At 42.0% G+C, this 12,859-nt stretch overlaps 1 pseudogene; it reads right to left on the bottom strand.

The window, feature by feature from the left end:
• Nucleotides 1-696, bottom strand: part of LOC109845893 — a 4,751-nt pseudogene extending 4,055 nt beyond the window's left edge.

The raw sequence follows: 12,859 nt of genomic DNA, 5'->3' as shown, positions 1-12,859 counted from the left end.
CCCCTTGGCCTCCGCCGGAAGATCGAACAGCTCCCTCATCGACGCGAACAGCTCGGCCCGGTCGTCGCCGGATATTCCACCGCACTTCACCAGAGCGCACCCCGACGTCTCCAAGGCCGAGATGATGGCGCGGCTCATGGCGGACCATTGGTCTGTGTTGGGCTGGGTTGTTCTTGGGTCGGCCGTGAGGTCGAAGGAGGGGATTGCTCGAGGGGTGCTTGAGCCCATTTTTTTTCCTCCCCCGGTAGTTGAGTGATTGTTGATGAGGAATGGAAAGTAATAAAGATCACTTATTAATGCTCGATAGTGATGCAAACCTAGAAGGAGGGGGATATGGATTTTCGCAAAAAAGACGGAATATACAGCGGAATAAACAGAATAAAAGCGAAAAATAAACTGCTTCTTAAACCTAATTAATTCTTCACAATGAGCCGTATACACTGTAAAAACAAGTTTAAAGCACAATTAATCAAACACAATTAAGTACAGAAAACATGAAAGATCTTATCAACCTTTTCGATAGTCAAATCGTCTTTTGATAAATTTATAGCATGATGAAAAACGATTTAGATGATGAATCTAAAGGCAACTCTCCTTGCTAAAATGATTCGGAGATATTGTGCGTGACGAGAAAGAATTTGTCGAGGCTCCGGGGGGTCAAAACCTTGAAAAGAATCTCTTCTCAAATCAAACTCTTAGAACTCTCTCTTCTCTCTATCTATTTCAATGATGTATATATAGCCTAACCTAAAAGCCCACGTATAGCGATATAGGTCCATAACAAGTAAACTCATCTCAATTTCGTTACCATGCCTGATTGTTGGGCGCAGAGTCACGCCCACCGCCGCGGAAGCGATATCACCTGAGAGAGAGCCTTGGCTTTCGTTATCACAAAAGCACAAGTCAACCTCTATATTCTTGTTTCTCAAAGGAAACGAGAATAGATAATAAAATTCTTATTTCTCAAAGGAAACAAGAATCGAAAGTGATATATTTCATCAAAGTAAAATATACACTCTTCCTCTCATCAGTTCAAGGACTGAAATATCGAGGGAACCTACAAGCTATGGCAACTCAGAGATAAGACAAATACAAATACGTGATTTTACGTGGTTCGGCAAACTAGCCTACGTCCACGGGAGGGGGTTTCACTATGGAAGAAAAATACCAAACTTATACAAGTTCTCTCTTCCTCTCTTTCTTTTCTCTCAAAAACTCCTCTTGAGATTTTTACCCCACATCTAACTCCTCCACCCCCTTCTCTATTTATAGAAAACCAAAAGGGGGAAGACTGAAGCTTTTTTGGCGGGCTCGCAAGCGCGGGAAGAGAAAAGAGCGCGCGCGGGAGAAAGCTCGAGCACGAGCTTGAGCTGACAGGCGGCGCGGGTCTCCAAGCGGGCACGGGGCTCGATGCGGGCGCGGGGGCTCGATGCGGGCGCGGAGCAGCGCGGAGCAGCGCGAAGACGACCATGAGCTTGTGAGCTCGTTCGTGCGGAGATGGGACAGGAGAGCAGTGGCGCGGCACAATGCTATCCCACATGGGTGGGCTCCCCCTGTCCCCCCGCACACAATTCTCCACCTCGTACATCATTTGATAAACCTCAAATTTTGGACGACCACGGCGCGGGGGCTCGATGCGGGCGCGGGGGCTCGATGCGGGCGCGGAGCAGCGCGGAGCAGCGCGAAGACGACCATGAGCTTGTGAGCTCGTTCGTGCGGAGATGGGACAGGAGAGCAGTGGCGCGGCACAATGCTATCCCACATGGGTGGGCTCCCCCTGTCCCCCCGCACACAATTCTCCACCTCGTACATCATTTGATAAACCTCAAATTTTGGACGAACACCAGAAGAACCCCACGAACTCCACCAGAGAGATCCAGGACAGAACCAGGCCAAATCAGCTGCGTCACTATACCGTGACTGCCTACGTACCCTCCACCGGGATCAAGCTAACCGTAGTTCTGCAATTATTCTCCAACATAGTTTCCACCTCACCTCCATCACTACCCCGCAGGGCCATGCCCTCTTGGGCAACTCAACACGGGCTGATATGAAGCAAGTCCAAGCAATGCTGGAACTTACTGCCTGTGACCACCTTGGTTAACATGTCCGCGGGATTCTCATTCGTATGCACCTTCATGAGAGAAATATCGCCTTCCTCTATGACATCCCGCACAAAATGATACTTGACATCGATATGCTTGGTACGAGCATGGTGAACTTGATTTTTCGCCAAGTGAATCGCACTTTGACTGTCGCACCACAAGTTCACGCTTTCCTGCTCGATCCCCAAATCATCTAGAAGACCCCACAGCCACAATGCTTCCTTCACTCCCTCCGCCATAGCCATGTACTCGGCCTCTGTTGTAGAAAGTGCCACTGTAGCCTGCAACATCGATCACCAACTAACTGAAGCTCTATGTATCCTGAATACATAACCAGTAGTAGATCGCCGTCTATCTAGATCGCCCGCATAATCTGAGTCCACATACCCGTCGACCTGACATGTATCTCTATCAAAACACAGACCCGTATCCGCGGTACCTTTCAAGTACCTCAGGACCCATTTCACTGCTTCCTAGTGCGTCTTTCCCGGATTCGCCATGAATCTACTGACCACACTAACCGCCTGTGAAATATCAGGGCGTGTACACACCATTGTGTACATTAAATTGCTAACTGCACTAGCATAAGTGACACGCTCCATGTGTGCCTTATCTTCCGCTTTAGTGGGAGATTGTTTACCTGAGAGTCTGAAGTGTGGAGCCAATGGTGTCACCACCGACTTTGCACTTTGCATCCCGAACCTCGCGATCACCCGCACTATGTAGCCCTTCTGACTCAAGAATAATCGCCGATTCGCCCGCTCTCTTCTAATCTCCATACCCAGTATTTTCCTAGCAGCGCCCATGTCCTTCATCTCGAACTCATTTCTAAGTTGAGATTTTAGCTTATCTATCTCCACCTTGTTCTTCGATGCAATAAGTATGTCATCCACATACAACAGGAGATAGATATAATCACCTCCACGAAGCTTCCGAATGTAAACGCAACAATCATAGTCGCTTCGGGAAAACCCATGCTTTAGCATGAAGGAGTCAAATCGTTTGTACCACTGCCGAGGAGATTGCTTCAATCCATAGAGTGACTTCCTCAAGCGACATACATGATGCTCCTTATCCTCAACCTTATAACCTTCAGGTTGATGCATATAGATCTCTTCATCCAAGTCTCCGTGCAAGAAGGCCGTCTTTACATCGAGTTGTTCCAACTCAAGATCACCATGAGCAACAATACTCAATAGCACCCGAATAGAAGTGTGTTTCACCACCGGAGAAAATATCTCATTGTAATCCACACCCTCTCTTTGTGCAAACCCCTTGGCCACTAGCCTCGCCTTGTACCTCGTACCACCGAGCTCTGAAGAATCTTCCTTTCTTTTATACAGCCACTTACAACCTATAGGTTTCTTTCCTACGGGCAATGGGACCACCTCCCATGTTTGGTTCTTCCGGAGAGATTCCATCTTCTCCTCCATCGCAGCCAACCAACTCTCACTATTCTTGTCTCGAATAGCTTTCTTGAAGGAGACCGGCTCATCTTCCTCCACCGAAAGTGCGTATTAAACCAAATTAACATGCCCATAGTGCTTCAGGGGTTGATCAGACCCCAACTTCTGTACATGCTTGTATACTCGCCTTGGCCTAGTGGAAGCCAAGCTATCCTCGAGCTGTTGTTGTTGTAGTCTGATCCTCCTCCTGCTCAAGCTCATCATCTACCTGACTTTCCACTTGAACATGACTAGAACCTGGTTGGTCTTTCGGTTCTATCTCAATAACCTGGGACTCGGGAGTCCCAACAGTATTAACACCACCATCTTTGGGCACCCTAGCAATCATGGACTTCTCATCAAAAGTAACATCCCTGTTGATCACGAACTTTGAATCTTCTGTACACCAAAGGCGGTAGCCTTTTACGTCCTTTGCATACCCCAAGAAAATTACCTTCTTGGCCCTCGCGTCAAGCTTTCCCTCATTAACATGATAGTAGGCGGTACAACCGAAAATTCGGAGCCTCTCATAATCTGCATGCTCCCCTGACCACACCCGATAAGGTGTGTTACCGTCCAATGTTGAATGTGGAGACCGATTCACTATATAGCAAGCTGTAGCAATCGATTCTGCCCACCATTCTTTGCCCAAACCAGCATATGATCGCATACTCACTGCTTTCTCCCGCAGTGTTCGGTTCAGTCTTTCTGCGACCCCATTCTGCTGTGGTGTAGATCTAACTGTCCAGTGTCTAGCAATGCCCTCCTGATCACATAACTCCTTGAAAGCACCGTCTGTATATTCTAACCGTTATCAGATCTCAGTGTCTACAATTTCTTCCCTGTCCTGTTCTCAACCATTGCCTTCCACTTCTTGAATGTCTCAAATACCTCATTCTTATGCTTCAGAAAGTAAATCCAAGCATACCTAGAATGATCATCTATGAATGAGACAAAATATCTGGAACCACCCTTGGAAGTTATCGAAGCCGGACCCCAAACATCCGTGTGCACATAATCTAGTATCCCTCTGTTCTTGTGATTGCTCCTCAGAAATTAAACCCTGTGCGCCTTTCCATACACACAATCCTCGCAAAAATCCATGCAAGGCTTCTTCAGATTCTTCAACAAACCCTCTTTACCAAGCAGATCCAGACCCTTCTCTGACATGTGCCCAAGCCGTCTATGCCATAACCGTGTGTGCTCACATGGGTCTCCACCACTTCCTTCAGCTCCAACTGCTGCATCTCCCGTCACCGCCGTACCCGAGAGAGTATATAGATTACCGTGATGAACACCCTTCATCACTGTTAAGGAACCCCAAACAACCCTCTTCACTCCGTTCTCTGTTATAATCTTGCAACCCCCGGAGTCTAAAGCTCCGACTGAGATGAGATTCTTCCGCAAGCCGGGAACGTGTCGTACGTCCGTCAGGGTTCGAACCACTCCATCATGCATCTTGATTTTGATATCACCTAGCCCCACCGTTTTACAAGCATGGTTGTTCCCCATCAATACGGTTCCACCATCAATGCTCCTGTAGGTAGTAAACCACTTCATGTTTGGACACATGTGGTAAGAGCAACCAGAATCAAGAATCCACTTCCCGGAGGTATCCTTGCCATCCGTGACGACATAACATTCCTTATCGCTCCCATCCTCTGAAGCGTAGCTCGCCTCTTCCTTGCCTTCTCGTCTTTCAGTCTTGTTGTTATTCTTTTTCCCACCTACTCTCTTGTTTGGACAGTCGACCTTGAAATGTCCAACTTCACCGTATTTGAAACACGCTCGTCCCGCAAGAGGTCTCGATTTAGATCTAGACTTTCCTCCCTTGCCTTTTCCTCGCTCATTGCCTCTTCCTCTGGCAAACAGTCCCTGCGCTTGTTCTTTGTTACCACCAGTGGCCATATCACTAGTTGCAACTTTTCGAAGATCATCCGCTAGAAGCGCCGCTCTAGTCTCATCCATCGACAAAGTATCACCCACAAGCATCAGTGTTTGCACCAGGTTTTCTCATAAGACTTCGGCAGAGATAGAAGTAGTAGAAGCGTCTGATCCTCGTCTTCCACTGTCACCTCAATGTCTTTCAAGTCTGATAAGATCCTATCAAACTTGTTGATGTATTCCCGGATTGACGAGCCCTCCTCCATCTTGCAAGTGTACAATTTGGATTTTAAATAGATCCGGTTCGTTAGACTCTTCGTCATGAAGGTGCTTTCTAACTTCAACCACACACCCGCAGCCGTTTCCTCCCCGTCTACCAAGAAAGCTACATCCCTCTCAAGGCATAGGATAATCAACGCTCGTGCTTCCAGATCCAGCTCCTCCCAATCCTCATCAGACATATTTTTATGCTTCTCTCTTTCAGCCAAAGCCTTGTGCAACTTTTACGAAATCAGCGAATTTTTCATCTGCATCCTCCAATAGGAAAAATCATTTTTCCCATTGAATTTTTCAATCTCGTACTTTCCAATTTTATTTGTTTTACTTGTAGACACCATTTTCCGCTTGTATTATGTAAATCCGCTTTTTTCAGGAATTTTAACAATTTCTTTGTGTTTTACCACATAATATTCAACCACCACCTCAGATTAGAAATTTTACCACCTCCAGTCTGAATAAGGGCTCTGATACCAATTGTTGGGCGCAGAGTCACGCCCACCGCCACGGAAGCGATATCACTTGAGAGAGAGCCCTGTCTTTCGTTATCACAAAAGCACAAGTCAACCTCTATATTCTTGTTTCTCAAAGGAAACGAGAATAGATAATGAAATTCTTATTTCTCAAAGGAAACAAGAATCGAAAGTGATATATTTCATCAAAGTGAAATATACACTCTTCCTCTCATCAGTTCAAGGACTGAAATATCGAGGGAACCTACAAGCTATGACAACTCACAGATAAGACAAATACAAACACGGGATTTTACGTGGTTCGGCAAACTAGCCTACGTCCACGGGAGAGGGTTTCACTATGGAAGAAAAATACCAAACTTATACAAGTTCTCTCTTCCTCTCTTTCTTTTCTCTCAAAAACTCCTCTTGAGATTTTTACCCCACATCTAACTCCTCCACCCCCTTCTCTATTTATAGAAAACCAAAGGGGGGAAGGCTGAAGCTTTTTTGGCGGGCTCGCGAGCGCGGGAAGAGAAAAGAGCGCGCGGGAGAAAGCTCGAGCACAAGCTTGAGCTGACAGGCGGCGCGGGTCTCCAAGCGGGCACGGGGCTCGATGCGGGCGCGGGGGCTCGATGCGGGCGCGGAGCAGCGCGGAGCAGCGCGAAGACGACCATGAGCTTGTGAGCTTGTTCGTGCGGAGATGGGACAGGAGAGCAGCGGCGCGACACAATGCTATCCCACGTGGGTGGGCCCCCCCTATCCCCCCGCACACACTGATCCTAGTCCGGCATGATTTTATGGTGGTTTTCCTGATTAGCGATGATTGATTTGAATCGTATCACAACCTCAACATACCGTGTTAGGAGATAACAATCGGATACTCAATCTCTCTAATTATCACATGCCATTACTTACCAGATCTACATATACGTCTGTTGTACCATCATATGCGAATGAGCTCTTGCTACATGGACATACTTGCAGGCCAAGTAATTACCATAACTACCTCAACTGATAGTATGGTGACACATGTACTATACGTACAATTAGTGCAAGTATGTCCCTACCTACAGGTAAGAGATCGATCCCACATCATCTTAACCTAGACTCGATACAGCCGACCTTAGTTGAGGAGGATCATCTTCTAAAAGCCCAACTTAGATTTACTATTATTTTGACTACTTTATTATCAAGAGTCTTACTTTAAACATCGGAGAGATATTGGTGGACAACTCGCCATCGTTAATCTGACATGTTTTCTGTATATCTCAGACCATCTCAACAAAGGAGATTACCGGGCCTTCATTGTTGAGTGCAATCCTACGGAATTAATTAATCCTATAATTTTTTCTGTGCATCAACGATTCTGTATGAATATACGTACAAGTATATCTGTGGATAATTTCTTGCACCCCTTATGCTCATTCCTCGAGTCGTTGGAAATTTGATATATTAAAGGATTTCTTTTGGATATCTGTCTCTTTGTATTGAAGGCTAAATGGCACTTAAATAACCATGTTGTTTCATTATCTTTATACTTAAATACTCTAAGATAAATATAATATTTTAATACCATAAGCTATAAAAAATTAGCACATTAGTACATTCTGTTAGTTTTCATGGGAATATTTTTAGAAATACATTCTGACAACTAACAAAAGGTATTAAAATGCTACTTTTTTACAAGTTATGGTATTAAAGTGCTACTTTCTTATAACTTAGGGTATTAAAATGCTAGTTTTTACATCTTAGAATATTTAAGTATAAATGTGGTAAAATAATATGGTATTTAAGTGCTAGTTTTTTTACAACTTAGGATATTGAAGTACATGCCATTTTTTTACCACTTAGGGCATCAAACTGTTACTTTTTTACAACTTAGAGTATTTAAGTGTAAAGGTGATGAAACAATATGGTAGTTAGGTGTCATTTAGTCGGTATTTTTTTAGTATTATGAAATTGATCCCTCAAATCATTCAAATTGTTTGTTCAAAAAAATCACTGAAATTGCTGTTAATCAAACTTAATTAATTCTTTCAAATTAGTGTCTTTAGGTACCGTTTGGCAAATGGTTAAGAGAGGGGTTAAGGAGACTTAACCCCTTCTTAACCTACCAAACACAACAAATTTATATAAGGGTTAAAGTGAGTTAACCCTTCATAATTTGTCAAACATAAAAAATATAGAAGAGTTAAGTTAACCCCTCTAGAGGGGTTAAAATGAGTTAACCCCTCAAAATGAGGGGTTTAATAATACTCCTATTTAGAAAGAATAAGAGTTAACCCTTCTAATTATAAAGAAAATAGTCAAAATCATTGTTATTCCCAAACACTAAAACTGATCATAAGTGCTAAAATAAAACTTATTTAACGGGTTAATAATTTAGTCCTTCGGATTATCAAATGGGCTAAGTACATTAATCCTTCTCTTTAACCCCTCTTCATTAACCCTTTGCCAAACGGGGCCTTAGTGTCCTGATGTTAGATCGAAGAGAATATTTCTTCTAATATAAGTAACTTTTTGTTCTAAATATCATATGGGATTAAGAACTAACCTAATCAGAGTTTACACGTAAGATGGAAAAAAAGTAGCGCAATGACCAATTTGAAAGAACGAATAAGATTTGATGAATCAAACAGCAATCTCAACAACCGAGGGTCTTGATCTCGAAATATTGAAGATGCATGTAAGTGACCAATGTAAGTGACCAATAAGAACAAAAGCATATATTAGAATACTTTAATTTCACGAGGAAAAAAATTATTTATAAACTTATGCTCGTGCAGCTCGTGTAGTATTCTACAATATTTTCTTTCCGCGAGGGAAAGGGAATAATGCTAGCGTGAAAGTCAGTTGACAAAGGGACAGCGTCAACAACGTGACATCTTAGTTAAAGAAAATAAAAAAGAAATAATTGAGTCAAGGCTTAAAAAACAAATCTCATGTGGCCCAGTCTTAAAAGACCCAACAAAATTTGTCTCAATCCTAAAAGCCTATATATATACACATGCAATTAATGTATTTGTGCTCATCTTCCGAAATTGCCCTCTTCTCACGGAAACCCATCCCAACACGTATGATGCCGGTCGAAATAAATGCGAGATGACAGCGAAAATGGAGGGAAAAAGACCTGGATTCTCTTCATTACTGCTCTATCTCATATTCTATTATCTATTTTATTGTTTTACTCTCTCATTTATGCTACTACTTGGATTGCACGTGCAATACACGTGGTAATTTTTTTAATTTTTAATTTATTATTGATTCATTTCATTATGATTTATTTAATTTAATCCATGTTTCGAACATATGGATAGAATTTAAAAATTAAAAATGATTGAATAATGAAATTACATTTATGTATCAATTAGATGATAATAGATTGTTTACATATTTAACAATAGAAAACAATGAATAATTTTATAAAAGAATTTTATTTGATATACACCATTGATTTTCAATCAATCAATGTTACCTATATACAGTTGACAACAGACAACCTATTTAGTCATAATCATCAAATATAGATGTTACTAAAATAGTAGCATCAATTTTTTTCTTTAGTCTTACTTATTTCTATCTCCTCAAAACAATTAATAGTCATGCAACAAGCAGTAGATCGAGATACTATAAATATCTCTCTTTATCATTGGATATTTTGAGCTTTAATGGTTCCAAATTTCTTTTGGGCAATTAGCTACTTATGCCTATTAGGAGCGTGAGATTTTTTGATTACATGTCTATGAAATTCATCGAATCAAAGTAAATCACAAGATGGTTAAAAACTGCGAAAATAGTATAGAGCAAGATGTTTTAAGAAGGTAAAGAACCAAAGAATCATACTCTTAAAACAACAGTTATGTCATTGATAAAATCAATTGCAGATGAAACCAAATGAGGATAACCATGATAGTATAATTAAAAATAATCTTATTTGTCTTTACAGATATGGATCATCTTTAATTGATAATTCTTCTGTAGAGTTCACTCTTAGATTGGGCTCCAATAAGTTTCTTATTAGAATGAAATTCAGCTGTCATAGATCCATTGAAGCTGGCTTATCACAGGCTAAAAACAATTGACATATAGAACTATTGAATCACCAAAGCTTTTTTTGAGTCATTTGCTACTCGAGGTTTTTTAGTAAGCTGCCTACATTTATGGCTTCTCCCGAGGCATGACGACGAGAAGGCTCTGCTAAGCAACCACTTGCTCTCTCTTCTTTATCACCTAAATGAAAGTTTTCAACCACTTGTTCTCCCTTCTTGTTGAGGAATTCTCTTGCGGGTTCGACCACCGTCCATCCTTTGACCTGCCCTCGGCAAAGAGGGCAAAAATCAAGATCTATGGACTCCAAGTTTTCATCATCGTCGTTGGTTTTGGTGAAGGCTTTATTGAACTGGTCGAGGCAATTGGAGTGGCGATGGCTGGTGGCACACATGTAGAGGCGGCAACCCTTGTCGTGGGAGGAGCAGAGAAGGAGCACAGCGTTGTGTGGGGACTCCATGCATACTAAGCGTTTGTGTCACGCCCCGCTTCCCAAAATACTGAGGAATCGGGACGTGAACAAGCCCGCGACGTATTAGATTGAGAAGAAATATACAATATCATTATTTTTCTCTTTTCTTTTCTTCTCAATCTAATACGCTAAGCGTCTGAAAATAAAAACAATGCGAAGTCACAGGTCCCCGATCACAATCAGCAAGAATATAATAGACAAACTCAGAATAAAGAAATATCATATCACAAATGGGGTAACATCCGAGACATAAAATACGGGTCAAACATGCCCTTATACAAATATGAACAAATGAATACTGAAAAGATACAAAATACACTGATCAAATAGAAATGGAAGGTAGTACAAAAGAAAACGGAGGACCAATAACTAATCTTCATCTTCTTCTGCTCCGTCTGCAGGGCACTCCTGCTGAGAATCCTCTGGCTCCTAATGATCTCCCAGCTGAACCTGTTCTTCATCTAAGTCTGACGTACACCAGAGAAAACAGGTGTACGTCAGGTGCATGGCGCACGGCAAGACCCGACCCCACAAAGAAAAATAGAACGAACGGAAATCCAATGCGAAAAACGATACGATAACAGAAACAACAAAAGAACGTACAACTGAAATCCACAAATCAACATGAAAACACTACTAAAACATGATAACATAAACCATCCAAAAGCGATCAGGTAACGAGTTCATGCAGCTAAAGATTAGAAACAATCGTACAAGTCACAATGGCATACACTAGATGAAATTAATACTCAAAAATCTACAACAAGAGACGTAGTACGTCGAGCGAAATAATCCAAATAAGGAAACCCTCATGTATATACCATATGTCTCGAATTGTAAATAATTAAATATTAATCCCGATCTATGTGTAAAATGAAATACAACCGGCCTACATCTCACAAGACTCATACTTAGCCAAGAATCAAGGTCATGTAACTAACCATCACATCACTCATCTCAAATAATCAACAATCTCAATATCCCTGCTCCTCAGACCCACCCCAGGCCGAAACAAGACGCTGGCGCGAGCCTGGAAAACAAATAATAATCTCGATATCACCTCACCTCAGACCCACCCCAGGCCGAAACAAGACACTTGCGCGAGCCTGGAAAATATATCAACAATCACATATCACACAATCACATATCACATCTCCTCGGACCCACCCCGGTGACTACACAAACTTCACCGGCGCGAGCCCAGAATACAACCACAATCACAAATATCTCAACACCTCAGACACACCCCGGTGACTACACAAACTTCACCAGCGCGAGCCTGGAATATACATCAACAATCACAACCGCTCACATGGACCAAGACTTCTCATCCCAATTCTCGTAATTCCAGGTCAACTACAAACGAGATTCTAGACCCTAACGGTGTCATACAGGTCACTATAGTCATAAACTCCTAGTGATTCTCAATCACAACATGAAACAATCAATGCAACAAATCATGTGCAATAATATCATAGCATATCAGATAATCAAAATAAGAAATATAAATCATAACAACAGCTACATAATCAGAAAATAATCTTTTTCTAAATTAATCCATTTTAAATTATTTTGCTTAACAATTAATCTAAACTAATTCATTTTCCAAAATAAATTCTTTTAAATTATTATAATTATCTAAAAATGATTCTAATGCCGAACTAAATTCTTTTAATTCATTATAATTATTCCGAAAATATCATTTATCACATATCCATTATGTAAATCAATATTGTTCACCAAACAACCCACGCAGATAAATACAACACAATTAAACTATGCAAATAATTCATAAAAAATATAAATAATCAAACTACGAAACAGGAGAGCGGAATCTTGCACATAAATAATCTACAATAAATATAAGAACCGGAACGAAACTAAACAAGGATCGGGATCTTGCCTCGGGGTTAAACTATGCAAAATTCATAAAAATGTAAATAATCAAACTACGAAATAGGAGAGCGGGATCTTGCCTCGGGGTTTTGTCGAACAAATCGACGTTGACGGCGAGGGTCGGATCCAACGCGGGACACGGCGCAGCGGGTTGCTACGTCGACATGGTGGTGTTCGCCGGCGGTTGTAGCAGTGGTCGGCAGTGGTGTGCGGGCGTCAGAGGTGGCCGGCGAGGGAGGTGATAGGGCTTGGGGGTTCGTCGGCGGCGGCAGCCAAGGC

The sequence above is a fragment of the Asparagus officinalis genome, chromosome 6 (genome assembly GCF_001876935.1).
Source record: "Asparagus officinalis chromosome 6, Aspof.V1, whole genome shotgun sequence".
NCBI classification, from domain to species: Eukaryota; Viridiplantae; Streptophyta; class Magnoliopsida; order Asparagales; family Asparagaceae; genus Asparagus; species Asparagus officinalis.
The sequence above is the reverse complement of the archived record's forward strand: the minus strand, read 5'-3'. Positions and strand labels throughout refer to the sequence as shown.